This window comes from Saccostrea cucullata, unplaced genomic scaffold (genome assembly GCF_032062105.1).
Source record: "Saccostrea cucullata isolate Sc308-1 unplaced genomic scaffold, CSIRO_AGI_Scuc_v1 ctg2229, whole genome shotgun sequence".
NCBI classification, from domain to species: Eukaryota; Metazoa; Mollusca; class Bivalvia; order Ostreida; family Ostreidae; genus Saccostrea; species Saccostrea cuccullata.
The window spans coordinates 56,826-73,451 of record NW_026936616.1 but is presented as its reverse complement, the minus strand read 5'-3'; the positions used below and the strand labels follow the sequence as shown (position 1 = coordinate 73,451).

The 16,626-nt window shown below is 33.2% G+C and overlaps 1 long non-coding RNA gene across 1 annotated transcript in view; it reads left to right on the top strand.

The window, feature by feature from the left end:
* Nucleotides 1–2,661: 2,661 nt before the first annotated feature.
* LOC134245930 (uncharacterized) overlaps nucleotides 2,662–16,626 on the top strand; it is a 31,834-nt gene continuing 17,869 nt past the window's right edge. Inside the window, exons 1-2 of the long non-coding RNA XR_009987551.1 lie at nucleotides 2,662–2,760; nucleotides 3,959–4,017. This is a non-coding gene — a long non-coding RNA (uncharacterized LOC134245930). The remainder of the gene's footprint in view (nucleotides 2,761–3,958; nucleotides 4,018–16,626) is intronic.

The window sequence follows — 16,626 nt, the reverse complement described above, 5'->3', positions numbered from 1 at the left end:
GTATGTGTATAGAACTACGGTAAACACTGATTATCAAAAATCCTTACTCTATTGAACTATGTTCTTTGACTTATTAAGTCATTACAACTAAAATGTTTATTTTATTTTGTTGCTTTATTTAGTGTTTGTATTATCTCAAAAGCGGTCGAGAGTAAGAACTATATTTTTGCACGTAACTTTAAAATGGCGACTATGGGGTCAACATCCTGCCTTGAACAGGATCCCATAAGCCAGCAATTGCTCTTTGAGCAATAAGCCCGGCTAAAAATGAAAGTGAATTTGAGAACGGTACCGAATTTTGAAGTCAAATTTAAAAGTTCTTATCTGATTCGCTATGATAAACTGTAATTCATTGCATAAATGTTCAGGAAACATGCAGATGTTTTCATCCAAGAAATATCAGATTCGTCTCGAGCAAGGCCCTTGGGGAATGTGATTTTTCTTGCCTAAATAAAACATCATATTTCCCTCATGGTCAAATATAATAAATGTATATTCCAACACAAATGGGGTATTCATGAGAGATTTCATCACTTTTAATTGTCAAACGTCTATATTTAGACAAGAAATAATAAATAGTGTTTCGTAATATAAGACAAATTTCCCCATTTACTCGCTTGAAGATTTTTCTCCTAATACATGTAATAATATATTTATTGAGTATGTGATCAACAAGAATGAATAAAAATTGATAGTAATATATGACATTCATGATCTTTGAATTGAAGCTTTACTAGTATATTAATTATATCGAATCAAAGAAATTGAAGCTTTTATGTTCATTTTGATAAAATTCTAAAAACAAATGTAATAATGTTAGTGGAATTAATGAAGGATTGAACCTTTCTTCTAAAATTCACACAAACCCTTTTAGAAAAAAAAATATTGTCCAATAACACATTGTGGAAAAACAAATTTGGCCTCATATAATTGATGTTTAAACAATGGTAAGCCTGTCGATATCCATCTGTTCTGACACATTTATCTATGTCGTGCTTGATTCAATTTTTTTCAAAATAGTCATATATTCACTGATGCATTTGTCATCAATCCCATGGAAAAACAATCGTAATTCATCAAGTAATGAAAATACAATATTTAATTGAATGATCCTAAATATATGAAGCTTTGTATTTATTTCCTATTCAAAATGAAGCTATAATTCATTACACATATTTCATAGGTAACCTTACACCAATCATTGATGAGTGCAAACTGATGTTTTTTCATAAGAATTGTAAAGGTATTATTTACACCTTGAATTTTCAACGGGTTTTCTGTTATTTCTCAATCATGACAAGGTGCACACATCGGATGGGTTCTCTTGGCAGGGGAAACTTCCTCCATGGCACCTGGCCCAGGGATCATGAAGCATCTTATGGTAATCTAACAACCAAGCTATATGATAAACGTGATGACTTTAAGTTTTCTATCGGCAACTTCCCTTACTTATGCAGCAATATACCTTCATCACCTGCATACGGAGTATATATATCTCAGTTGATTCGATACGCAAGAGCGTGCTCTACGTATGACCAATTTCTTAAACGAGGTAAATTATTGACAAGCAAGTTGATGAAACAAGAATATCAACAGTCTCGTTTAAAGTCATCATTTCGTAAATTCTATGGTCGATACAATGACCTTGTCAGCAAATACAGTTTATCATTGAGTCATATGCTGACTGCCGTTTTTCATACCAATTGTTAACCCATTATTTATACACTGAATTGACGACGGATTTTTTCCGTTATTACCTGATCATGACAACGAGCACACGGCGGATGTGACCGGTCGACAGGGGATGCTCACTCCTCCATTGCACCTTATCCCACCTGTGATGTTTCGGAGGTCCGTGTTTGCTCTGCTCTTATTTTGTATATTGTTTAATGGACGTTGATATTGAATACTGTTCGTTATCTCCATATCCTTCCTTAAGCTAAAGTCAAAAATGCATATGGTGCTGAGATTCTTTCAAAGTTAAACAGTCCAAACCGAAAATGCTCTCCAATTTTGTATCACCAGTCTGCTGTCATTTGCAAATTTTGAGTTTCATTTATCTAGTTTTGAACTTTTTATACATGATTGAAATCTTTACTAAAGTGTAAGTCTGTTTCATGATCCTGGGGCCTTATCCCACCTCTGATATTTTGAAGGTCCGTGTTTGTTCTACTTCCATTTTGTATTCTTTAATGTATGTTTGAACTTGAGTACAGATCATTATCTTCTTATAATCAACCCTATGATATATAACTATTTTAATTGGAGTTTGACGTGCTCAACTCTTGTATCGAAACTGGAAACAACAAATAATATAAGCATTTATATTGACCTAAAATAAGGTTTGTTATTGATAAATAAACAATTATTACGCTACAACAAAATCTCTAAGAAGTTGTCTTTGCTAAGTAAGTTTTTAATAGATTTTTAATTTTCAATCATAATTTAATTGTCAAGCTAACAAAAATTTCAACTCGCCATGTAACTGATGCTAGTCTCTTCTGCCAGAGTAGAACGTGATACATGTATCACGGAAATTAATATATATCATTTTAATTTTGCTGAATAGTTTTCAAACGGAAGTAATAAGTCATAAAAGAGGGAACCTTTTTGGACAATTCCCATAGCAGAATATTTATTTGTTGAAAGAATGCAGAGAGTTCCCTGCTCGACTAAATTTTGTATGCTTTTGATATCTTTTATTATGTACGAACCATTTCTACAATGTAAAGCACAAAAAGGAATTTGTGACTCTTATAGGTATGTTCTTGTAACTGTTCTTTTGAATTTGACTAAGGTAATTGTCTGGATGTCGTCGTCTTTAATTCTTAACTCAATACAATTCTAGTTCTAAGTTAGTTATTATTTTGCACATGCTTTTGTATTGCTCCTCCAAATCGTCGTTTAATTGACACCCTTTGCTTTCTAAGGTAACGAGTCCACATTTCAATTTTACATCACTGTAGTTTACATGAGAAGCAAAACGTCTATACATATAAATGCATTTATAAAAATATAGAAAATGTCTGAAATATTCACGTTCTATCTTTGTTATACACAACTTTTTACCATTTATAGATGTAACATATAACAATACCCGGTACCGTGGAATCATTTAGAAGTTTAGGGATAATTTTCATGTATTGCCAAATTTTTACAGGATCGAGAGGACGCATTTCCGTGTATATACTTATAATTTAATATTAGTTGTAAGATGTCATTTGATCGGGTAAAAGATCCAAACTATTTTGTATAACATCACTTGCCTACGCCACAATGAGTTAAACAAAAACATATTACTCCGCTTGACGTTAACTTTTAAAATATACTAAATCTGAAGCCTTAATTTTTCAGGAGAAACAATCCCCCATTGTCTACACCTAAATTAAATTATAAGGAATGAAGCTGATTTCAACTTATGCTATGAAGGATATGGAGATAACGAACAATATTGAATATCAAAGTCCATAAAACAATACAAAATGGGAGCAGAGCAAACACGGACCTCTAAAACATCAGATGTGATTTATAAAGCGTAAACTGCCCCAAGTTATGTTATATCCTATAATAAAAGTTTAAATAGGCTTATTCCTTAACTATCTTCAAAAGATAAGTATCTCGAATCATTTTGAAGAGATTACAGGTAATTAAACCTTGAATAAATATTTTCGTTGTGGAAGTGAGTTTGTGGATGAAGGGTTCCCACGAATTTGGCGAATTTTGTGCCACTACAAAAATATCAAACAGTTCATATCAAAAGTGCTTTGAGGAATAAAATCATCCAAGGTCATTATCTCCTTCATAAAATCCATTCGATATATGTACATACATGTACTTCTACTAGTATTATGTGTGCTATTAGAACATCATATTATCATTTCAGTGATCCACGATCAAGTATGATTTGAATTTGATAGTTAGTTTAATATAATGACTAGTAGATTGTGTATCATTACAGACAGACAATAACCTGTTGTGACGGATATAAGTGGAATGAAGCGAGGAAAGCATGTATAGGTATGCATTTTTTTCAATACATATTTTCTGAATCAAATTCTGATATGCTTATGATATCAAACAATAAACAATGCAAACAATTTTAAAAATGTGATATAAAAGATGTTTTTCGTAACACTTTCATAATAAAGTGGTGAAATTTTCTATTAAATGCTGTAAACCATGAACATAGCTTTATATTTTATGTAGAATGCAGTCCAGGGTATTATAGAACAAACTGCACAGAAAAGTGTCCTTATCCAGGGTATGGCAGAGGATGTCTACAGAAATGTGAATGTGAGAGATCGTCTTGTAGTTTCAGTCAAGGATGTATAATTTACGGTATATGATATTTCAGCTGATGTAAAATTTTTAGTTTTAATGTTGTGGGAAAATTATTAATGATTTTTATAGCCCCAGTTGAAGGGAAATGGGTGGAATACTGTATTAACAAATGTATGTACATGTCTGTCCGTTTGTCTGTATGGCTGTCCGTAAAAAATCATAGTTGTCGCAGTAACTACTAATTGCAGCTGAAATTTAAGCAATCTTCTTAGGCATGCGATATAGTAGTATTCTTGTTGTACCAATCTGACGTCACGTTCCTGATTTCCTGTGCGTGACCAGTACAAGATATTGTTGCAATTTCTCAGCAACATTTGATCACAGATGACTGAAATCTGATTACATTATGTTATGTTTGTTTTGGAATGTCATATGTTGGTATATATTTTTGATGAAGCAAATGTCAACTTTCCGCTTGTTAATGCATTTGTCTACCAAAGAGCTAAATGCAGTATATTGCATATCTTTGCCAGCAAAGAAGTCAAATTTAGAAAAGTTCTTGAAATGTGCTGAATTCTGTATATTTTATGAGAAATATGAATTGACAAAATATATTACAATCTAGTTTATTGACAATTTTTGTTTTACGACGTCACAAACTAGTCCGAATTTACGTAACTTTTTAGAAGGAGGACAAAATGGACAAAATTTCAACAATTTTAGCTTTAACATTTATAGAGTGCAAGTTTGCTCAGGAACAATATTTACATATTTCATTGATATTATCATTCTACACATTATATCAAAATATTCACCCTGATCAGACCTGCGCTCTGTGACTTTTACTAAAAAAATTGACGTGAAATATATATATTTTTCTGTAGATATCATGGAAATGTTTAAATTTACGTAATATTTGTGACGTCATTTCAAACATATGATGTCAGTACTTATGAAAATGTTCAGTACTTTGAAGTCAGCATATATTCCCTTGTTAACAAACGTAATAAAATATTTCTCCGTCAAAGTTTGAATTTGGGGGCAAATATTGGTCATCATCGAATAAAGTTCTTTGTTGCAGTTTTCTTCAGCAAACAATCAAGACAGATGTTTGAAATTATAATACATTAAAATGGTGGTATTACTACAGTGTAGTAAACATTGGCCTACAGCCCTCTTTTTCTGTTCCAGCTTCTACATACAACTCGCCATCACACACGCCTATTGATCGTCTTGAAGATCAGACTTTTTTAGATGAAGGTTGGTGTATATGACAACAAAAGGAGGAATGTTATTTATGTTGTTTTCATTCTCTTCCACTGTCAAACTTAAAAATTTTCAACTCTTTAATTCTTTCAGGCTTCTTGTGGAATTACAGTAAACAAAAAAAGTAATTATCTTATTCGTGAAAGCTTTTTTTGGTTAAAATAAGGTACAATGCGTAGAAGGTTAACAAGCAAAGTTTTAGTAATGAAAAGCAAAATTCATGCAATAAATTTAGCTAGATTAATGAATGCACAAGTATTAATACAAATAAAATAGTAACCATGTAAAAATATAAATAATTGACGTCATATTTAAAAAGGTTATTTTTTGTCAGTAATACTGTCCTAGTTAAAGTGAACGTTTTAAATTTATAATTCAATGTTTGATACATGATACTTGTTCTGGTGTAAAAAGATTTTTATGAATAGAAAGAAGAATTCTCTACATCCGTAAGATTTATTGCAAATAAAAGAAGTTACAGAATGTTCGATTATCGGTAGTAAATAAAAATGTGTTCGCTTGTAATATGGTTTAACATAGAGCCATACATTAATTTTAACAATCTGGAACTTTCATTTGGACGACAATCTTTGATAAAAAAAATTGTCCTGCTACATGTATAGTGATAACTGCTGGGTCTGTATATGAGCATAAATTGAAAAAAAAAATATTGTATTCCAATGAAAGCTAATTTTTAATAAATACTAAATTTAGGATTGAATTGAGGACCTACTTCAAGAAGATTGTTGAGGTACAGTAGTCCAAACCAAAACGAGAAAAAAATAATCAGATTCGATTTCTTCTTTTTTTTTTTTTTTAGTTTTTATTTTTATCTAAAAAAATGGTATTCATAACAAGTATATGTGTTGGCTATCTTTGTTTTTTTTTTTTTTTAATTTAGGTCTTGATGTCAAAAACAATATATAACATACATTTTTCGAATACAGAAAGTGCGTTTTTTAGGGATTAAAATGAAACATGTTTAATGTTACACGTACATCACACATGCATGTTTTTAAATGAATTCTAGACTTATACATACAGAGTATTGTAACATATGAAAAATAGAGTTGTAAAATATAGTTGTACAACAAATATGCATGTAGAATTTGCATCTTGGGAATGTAGCATTCAATTTTGCTAATTAAAATATAAACTCGACCATGGTGTGTTAAATGCAACAAAACAACAGAAAACGTTATCAAACAATAATGACGACCTTGTTCTGGACATTAAAAAGATGATCATCGATCTTAATTTGTAAATTTTAACATGTCACTAAGTTTATCCTGAAGAGGGATATATCCTGTAAACATTTGATATTCATTTCCTTTGTCTGTGCTTATTAATAACTACATGTTGTCACAACAAGGACAAAAACAACCAAGCCATTCAGACTTTGATTTCTGGAATTCCCATCGATATACTTTCCTGAAAAAAAAATCACTGGGAAAAATATGTTCAGCGTGTATTTAGGGAAATTGTAAAAAGATATTCCAATTTGTTTTATTTCATTGCTTTTTCTTTAATAAGCAATGCCTTTTCACTTTCTTTTTTTAAGAATCTGTTATGTATTTACAAAAGCAAATAAATAAGACTACCTTATCTTCCTCTTTAATTAGACTTTTGTGTTTGATTTCATTTTTTTGAATAGGAAATTAAAACAAACTTAAAAATCCACATTGATATAGATTTGCTTTTATTTATACGTATTCTAGATTCCCTGTAAATCAAACAAACAATATGGATGTTATTTTGTTTGTTAAATATTGCGCTTCTGGCCGCGATGACCAATTCGCTGGGGTTACCACAGGGCTACCTCACAATCAACAATCAATACAACAAATGTGACGCCCTAATCGGGCGGATCATGCACTGGGTAGGTCACAAGTGCATGAACGTCACCAAGTCATTTATCAATCTAATTCAATCAATCAATTGTTAATCAATCAGCCAATCAAACGATTCAAATATCAATCAAGTCACTTACTTGTCAATCAATCAATCAATTATTAATCAATCAATCACTCAGCTATGTTAAGGACCGATATGGAAAATGTGACCTTTGCATCGTTTTAATATGCATTACATCTTTTACAAAATTATAACAAAGCAACTGAATACTTGTAGAACAATGTAATATCGCTATCAATAATTAATAGGACTGGACCGTAATTATTACCAGTTATATCGCATATATCAGCTGTTTGTCACGTGACTTGTATAAAAATAAAATTGTTAAGCTGAATGTAGGAAATGATAATAGTACAAGGGCATACGCTTGTTTTTCAAGAAAAAAATTGATACACATTAAAAGATGTTTATTTCCTCTACCCAAGAAGTGCTGGGAGCTAGTCAGTGCTGTTTGCGAAGTACTGAAAAACGTTGCCGAAAATGTTTCTATTAGCTAAAAATTTCCACTTCGCTTATATTCTTTTATAGATAAAAATAACGTTGTGCAGACCAGAATCAGCTCCCAGCACTTTTTAAAATATACACTATGTAAACAATAAATATTCCAAATTTCAGATCAAACAAAATAATCTATGCCCTTGCACTTTTGATGTAAATCACGAATACGCTCATCGTTTTAGTGATATTCCTTGTCCATGTGCAGCTCCATTGCTACTCGATAAATTCATATTCTATATAAATTGTATTAAAAAAAATATTTTTCTTTTAGTTTTAATGATTAGGTTTAAAAATTAGCCATGGTATCATATTTATTTAAGCATTCTTGTAATTATTATACCAGTGAATCTAGTCCTCAGGATCACCATTGCTGCGTCATGTCAAGGCTGATGACGTCAGATTCAATGAAAGACTTTCTTCTATTTCTCGACTGTATTGCTATCAAGTATTGCAATTTTACAAAATTTTATAAATAATCGATAAAATAAATAAATTCAAATTGTTATTTACGCATGATCATGTCGTTAATTATGTTCCCCAAACGGAGTTTGGGAACATATTGTTTTTACTCTGTTTCTTATTAAGGTCTTCCGTCTTCACGGAAGACCTTATAGTTATTCTACTGTTTCTTATTATTATTCTTTTTATTTTTTTTCCAAAATTTTGTGCACGCGATTTCTCGAAGACTACTGGATGGAATTACATGAAATTTTCAGAAACGATGTGTCGTAACATGAACTTGATCTATCTGAGCGATTTTTTGAAAATTCTTATCTGGTGCCAAGTTACGGGACATTTCCTGATTTTAAAATGACATTTTGTCTGTGGTTAATCTCAAGAACGGTAAAAGATATCAATGTGAAACTTTCAGGGATTATAGATCGTGATAGATACTATCCAGGACGCGACCTTTCGTTCGTCGTCAATACTTCCTGTCGTTAGGAGATGCGAATTGAAAAAAGCGTATTTTCTAACTTTTTTGTTTTCCAATAGTTTTTATTTATTTTTGGAATATTAATAGAGACCTTTCTCTTGATGCTTACTATATAAGTTGTTTGATTATTGGTTAATCTGAACTCTAGATATTAATATTTGAAAATCTGAAGCGGGCCCAAGATGGCGACTGCCTCTGTCAACTCCGCCATTTCGCGAGTAGGGGTTTATGGAGGCAGCTGAGCGTTTGATTAAACGATTCTGACATAAGGATACATGAAATGTAAAAAACTACTTCGACTCTAACGTAGCAGTGAAATGGTTGGAGGAGTTACTTGTTTATATTATAATAGCTAATCAATGTAAATATTGTAATTAATTGGTCAATTGACAAAAGAATTATACAAGTATTATTGATAAATGATGTTCTGTTAGAAAATAATAATAGTGTTGCCAAAAGAAAGGCAGTCTGTTGTATTTTATCAATATGATATCTGATAACTTATGATCATTGATTAAGTTGAGGTACAAAGGGGCAGTACAGCCACCTGGCTTGTGTCTCCACTTTGGTACAGAAACCAATTGGTGTATCGATCAAATCGGATTGTGCAATGCTGCTTTAGTTAGTGACTTGTTAAAATATAGTTGTGTGACGTTAGATATGGGTTTGTTATTAGGACAGAGAAGCTCTTAAAAAGTTAAATCATACTGTGTAAGTATATTGTAGCCACTTGGCTAGAGTTAAAATGGCAACTTGGTAAGCAGTAAGACACCAGGCAGGTGTTAAAGGCTAAATCAAGAGGCGCCAGGCAGGTGGCTGTTGACTCATATAGTGAGTTGTATAGTGAGGCAATTGTCATATGGCACCAGGCAGATGCCGGTATTAACTGAAGATATATAATTGTACAAAGCACTTAGGTCATTTGATTTAAAGACACCAGGCAGGTGTCATATTATTATCTGTATATATTGCATTCAATCGTATCCCCAGTAACACTCGGTAATCCGAGCACGGACCTACTGACCGCTCAGGTCTGACACATTACAGTAGAACGTTGCAATTGATTGTCAATCTTAAAATTTAATTTCCGTTTCACTGATTTAGTGTAACTGGGCTAGATATGATATGTTATGTGTATAATGTGTTACATACACTTTCTTAACGTCGAAATAAAATAAAGGCGCTAAGAATGTTTTATTTTTGAAATTTAATTGAAGCTATCATACCTATCTAATAGATCAGTCCAAAGAAAAGGCGCGAATATTTACTCGTGGCGTTTGGAACGAAATTATGATTTTTTTTTTTTTTTTTATAATTCTTAGACAGGTGAACTGTTGCAAAAGTATACACAAGTATATTTAGAGCAGTATTCCCAATAGCTTAATGGTTAGCGCGTTGGGGATAAAAAAGTATTTTTTAAAAAAGCGCATTCACTTTGAGGACATGGGTTCAATCCTCCTTGTGACCAAAATTTTGAATCTCTTTTCAGCTCGATTTTACGTGGGTTTCTATTCCTAAAGCGGACGGAAGACCTCTCGTTGCTCGCAACGAGATCGTTTCTAGTTATTATTATTTTTTTTCTTATTTCTTCTCCGGTACTTTTTTTGTCCGCGAGTGTTCTCAGAAACTGTTCACCAAACTAAGTTAAAACCTTTTTAGGGTCAATAGGTGTGTTATGTAGGTGTGCGGAACGAAGGTCATTTTGCGCGCATACGCATGCACGTGCGTGCGCGTGAAGTGAGTGAAATGACTGATATACTTAATATGGCCATAACTTTTCCATTTTTTGATGAAATGCTTTGAAACTCATAACATGAAGACATATTAATAGTGTTAATACCGTGACACTGTCAGATTAGCACGAACTCACGCGCGTGCACGTGAGCTTCGCTCTGATTGGCTGAAACAAAAATTTCAATATCTCTTTCGTTTTCTGACGAAATGCTTTGAAATTTTATACATAGTCATGAAATGGGTTATCCTACAATACGATATAGAAAAAAATTTCATGAAATCACGTGCATGCACGTTTGCTGCAATCTGATTGGCTGAAACTTTAAATGACTATACGAGGGTTGTCCCAAAATTTCGTAGACTGAGCTTATATCTTTTAAAGATACAGTACAGTCAACGCGGTTTAGGCATTTACCGCGCACCCCCGCGGTGTGAATCTCATCGCGGTTAGTACAGGTGTCTCAGGTAAAAACCGCGTGCCCCCGCGGTTCAGTAATCCAGGTAAATCACACCGTCGCGGTGCATCTTAGCGATTACATGTGAAAAACAGTCTTGGTCTAAAACGCGAGTTACCTCCCTTAGAAAATATCAACCAAAACAAAATAAAACGAAATTAATGACATTTTAAAATTTATAGAAGCTGAAATATTTGAAGTACAAAATAAAAATTAATTTTTCAAAAAAATACACCATCATTTACTAAATAATTATAAAAATCATCAAAGCAATTTTTAAATAGCGTTTACTAATTCTTGAATTACTTTTTAAAAATGTTTTCATTCTATTTAGATCCACAACTTTCGATATAAATTACTGTATGTGATATATCTATACGACAATGCAAGATAAAACACCCCGTGTGTTATTCATGATATTCAATATTAATTTTTATTTTTCGTAGCGTTTTTTTTTAAATTCTAATAGTGGATTGATTAAAGAAACGCGCGCGATTCATCGCAGTGTCACTTTCACTGGGGCTATAAATGATGAAAGTGTTTTAAAATTACATGTATTAATCTTCAAATATAGGAGTATAATACGCAGGAGATTTTTATGTAATCAGCATTCTCCGAGTCGTCTGTAAAGTGTCATTCCTTTATTCTGGAGCAATGTTCTTGAAATCAGTAGGGTGTGTATGCGTGTGTAATTTGATGGCCTACCAATCCGTAGAAGATAAAATAAAATTACATAATGTCTAGAGCTAGACCTGGCACGCATACTTGGTCCTCACAGCTGTACACTGGACAAGGTGCTATCCCCTGAATCAGCCCTACCCCTGGTGTACACGTGCGTGCCCGAAAACGGGTCAGTAAATTTCATCAGTCATACATGTTTCACATACTTCACAATGACATTTACATTGATCATATAATTTAAAACATATTTGAATTAATTATTTAAATTTAAGATATGCAGATCATTGGCGTCGGAAGCAAATTGAAAGTGGGGGGCTAAATGTAAAAAAAAAATTTTTTGTACCTCCAAAAAAACCTGACAAGCAAAAAAAAAAAAAAAAAAAAGGAAATGTCTATTTCGCATACACGAAAATCCTATTTCGTAAGGGGGGGGGGGTAGGATCGAACTCCAGTACCAAAAATTTTCTTCCAAACACCACCACTTTCCCCATTTTTAACCTATGCTAAGACGTATCTGTGGAAAGTGGGGGGGGGGGGCTAAACTTACGATGATATGTTCAATGTCTATACTAAGTATATATTTGGAAAAAAAGTGGGGGGGGGGCTAAGCCCCCCCCCCCCCCCCCCCCCCCCCCCCGGTTCCGACGCCTATGCAGATTACCATGATTAATTTCGTGTATTAAAAAAGTTAATTTTGATGTAACAATCATCCCCCTTCTCCCTTTATTTACTGGGACACTTAATGTATCTTACACAAAACTCAGCACAATCACAACTTTGAATGTGGGGTTATTTTCCCAATATCAGTAGATGAATTGATTCAGAAAAAAGCTAAGGTGATTTAGAAAATAATTTATTCACTACCAAGCTTATTCCTACAAAATTCTATTAAGGACTATTTACATCGCGTAAACAAAAAATTACTGAAAAAGAAATTCATTAACACCTCAAACAATATCGGAACAACATTTAATGTGCATTTTGCATTGGTAAGTAATTTTTTGTCCTCGATCAATCTAGTACATGTATACAAACTGTACAAGTAGCTGCACGGACTAATCGTGGTCTCCTTAGTAACTGGTGGATTCGTGTGTATTGTGCGCGTTGAAGCGGAGAGGGATTTCCTGTCTCACAGTGACACTGTACTGGGTATAATTTCACACCTATGTGAAAGACAAAGGATTTGGATTTTCGCAACATTTTGACAGTTTTAAAATATAAACTCATAAACCGGGTGGATTATCTTGATTATAACACCCCCTCCCCCCCTCCCCCCCCCCCCGATTCCCCTACTGCCGTCTGCATGAACTTCTTTTTTTTAAACATAAGGTTGTATGTTTCAATAAAATTACATTTGGATTCACAAAAAAAGACTGATCTAAATGACTTTCCCTGTATCTGCTTGGTCTTCTACAAATACAAAAAATAGGAATGTTAACGCTGTCCTATATGCACTGTGTACATGTCCCTCAAAAATTACGACAAGCTACATGCACATGTATTTCACTGCGTCTAGTTAATCCCATACGTTGACAGGGGTGGCTATAGAGGTAGAAATAATATTAATTATTTTACATATGTATGCATGTATAGCAAAAGGACGATATATCAATTTATTATGCACAACGGTATGCACAACAAAGCACCTCGTTTCATCTGTATACTATTATTATGCCGAATTTTTTTAAAAAAAGTTTTCTCTTATTTTATTTGCACATTAAGAGTTCATTAAGTAACACTTTAAACTGCATACAAATATTTCTACTACTCAGTGTTTTCAGTTAACACGCTTTTCTCATGAACATTGTTCGTACTTACAAGTATGCTTTCAAGCGGAAATGCGCTGCAGTTTAAAGTGAATTTTGCCGATTTAAAAAAAAAAACAAAAATAATAATACGAGAGAGAGAGAGAGTGAGAGAGAGAGAGAGTGAGAGAGAGAGAAATTTATTGCACATTGCCTATAAACATGTTTCAGAATATCTAGATCTTCCATTCATCGAATATTTATCGAAACATGTATGCGCTTCATTGTAAAAGTGATACACGGTATATAGTCATTGATTTAGAGAAATAAAGTTTATACTTATGCTGAGAATATGATTTATTTTTTTTTAAACGTTTTAAAAACTTACAATTATCAAACATCAGATTAACTTTGGAAAACAATCATGCGCTATTTTTTTTTTTTTTTTTTTTTTGAAATTCTTCGGGTAGTACAGTATCACTGTATGATATTTTTAATTGCACCATTTTTTTTAACTCAAAACCTGCAATTTTATAGACCGAGTATGTAGTTATAGATATTATATACGGCCGTACAGGTAAGAGCAATCCGATGTGCCAGTCAACGGTAAGTCACACCGCCGCGGTCTATACCTGGCTACAGGTAGGACCGCGATGAAATAACCGCGGGGGTGTATCGCGGAAAGGATCAAAACACCGCGGGGGGAGCGCGGTTTAATGCCTAATCCGCGTTGACCGTACTGTATTAATGTATCTTTATAAAATTTTCAGGGTGGATAAAGCATGTTCTTGGCAGAAAAATTACGAAGTTTTATCATGTTTACTTGAAAACTTTTCGAGTAATAACATTAAAAGTGATATAGTTCTCTAACACCCGGAGCAATCTGCAACGTCAAAAAATACATATGTCAACGGTTCAAATTTTTGGAGAAAATATTCCAATTACCAGAATCAAATTCTTAAATTAAACAAAAAAAAATTATAGCTATAAACGTAAAATATCTTAATTACTATGATATGATCAAACATTAAAATATGTAAACAAAGTATATGCATGTACAGATATGAGATACTAATAATTTGAAAACGCTATATTTCTACGGGCTTTTTGTCTGTTTTCTCTGATGGATTTGCACAATGGAAATCTTGCCCATTTCTTAGCCCTGTCTTTTATTTTAATTACTGTTATTGACCTATACATCAAGAAACCGTTTTAGTCATTTTAAATACTAAGGAGGAGAAAAAGTTTCCTAGTATACCAAACATTTATGACTGGTACAATTCTGTAAGAGTGAATTCAGGATCAAAACACTTGATCATAGTCCAGTGCGCCGCCTGGGCCAACGCAGCCGCCATTTTTAAAAAATTCGGATTTTAACCCCATGTATATAAAACGTTATAAAGTTCTTATTTATCAAAGCATACACACCAAAATTTGAGGAAATATAGTTAATAAAACAATATTAAGAATTTTCATTTCCATTAAATAAAATATGGGGTAGTAATTACTTTTCCGTAGGATTTTAAATATAATATACCAAATTTTAATTGCAACTTTTGGGTTTGCGCCGCCTTCCTACACCAGACAATGAAATGTGTCTTTGAAATTGGAATAATTTGTGTAGTTATTCCATATTTGTCCATAAATCTATTAGATAGTGTTGGTTTAACCTATATACGAAGTTTCATTCATGTATGACGTAGGGTTCCTAGAAAACAACGCTTGTCTACGGAATTTTGGGACAACCCTCGTATCTCCTTTGTTTTTTGATGAAATGCTTTGAAATTTAAAACATAGTCATGCATTGGGAAATCCAACAATATGACATAGAAAAAATTTCATGAAATCACATGCATGCACATGTGCTGCAATCTGATTGGCTGAAACTTTAAATGACTATATCTCCTTTGTTTTTTGATAAAATGCTTTGAACTTTTATACATAGTCATGAAACAGGATATCCTACAATATGATATAGAAAAAAATTAATGAAATCACGCGCATGCACGTGTGCTGCAATCTGATTGGCTAAAACTTTAAATGTCTATATCTCCTATGTTTTTCGACGAAATGCTCTGAAATTTAAAACATAGTCCTTCATTAGGATATCCTACAATGCGATATAGAAAAAATAAATGAAATCACGCGCATGCACGTGTGCTGCAATCTGATTGGCTGAAAGTTTAAAAGTCTATAACTCCCTTGTTTTTCAACCAAACAGGATGGGATTTAGAACATTGATAAATATAAGAGACTTCTACAAGAAGGTATGGTCATCATGCACGTGCACGCACGTGCGTGCATTTGCAACGAGGGAAATTAAAAATACACTTGAATGAGTAATTCAAGTGAGTAATACTAATTGAATTAGTACTTTTGGACTGATGCTTTAAAATTTAGTATATTAAAATATATAGATAGTGTAGACAAGATGATATGGTCATAACGCACATGCATTCACATGCACACGGGTGCAATGCTAAAATTTGAATATTATTGGTATTCTTCTGTTAAAGTCAAAAATGCACAGAATTTGTCTTATTTACTGAAGCTTACAGGGAATATGGCACCAAAATGGAGTTGGGGGAGCGTTTGGGGAACATCTGTAACGGTCCCCGTTACAATTAGCACTAGTTAATTTATGTGACTTGTTAAATTTCAATGACGTCACAATTAAACATTCAATACAGTGTACAAGGAATGTGAACTCTGATCTTCCTTGACATAGCTGAGCAATGCAAATATCAATCAAGTCAACAAACAATGGAATGAGCGTAAGAATATGTGTTGCACTCGTCCAACTGAGTTGAGGTGCGTACGGAGTACGCAAACACTAAGGGTTCCAACCACGATAAGGCTGAAGTGTAGGCTGTCCCCAACAGGCAGTCATCACGAGATAGGTAAAACAGAAACTTCATCACCGCGACATTGGTTGATGTGGACGCTGTACCCAACAGGCTGTCTATGCAGAATACGCAATCATACAGTGATGAGCAAGACCAAGCAATACACTGTTAAGGAATATCAGAGCACAATTACCACTGCGACATAGGCTGTTGTTGATGCAGGAACAAGCATGCAGTCTTCAGCTACAATGACATAACAAGAACAGCAGTCT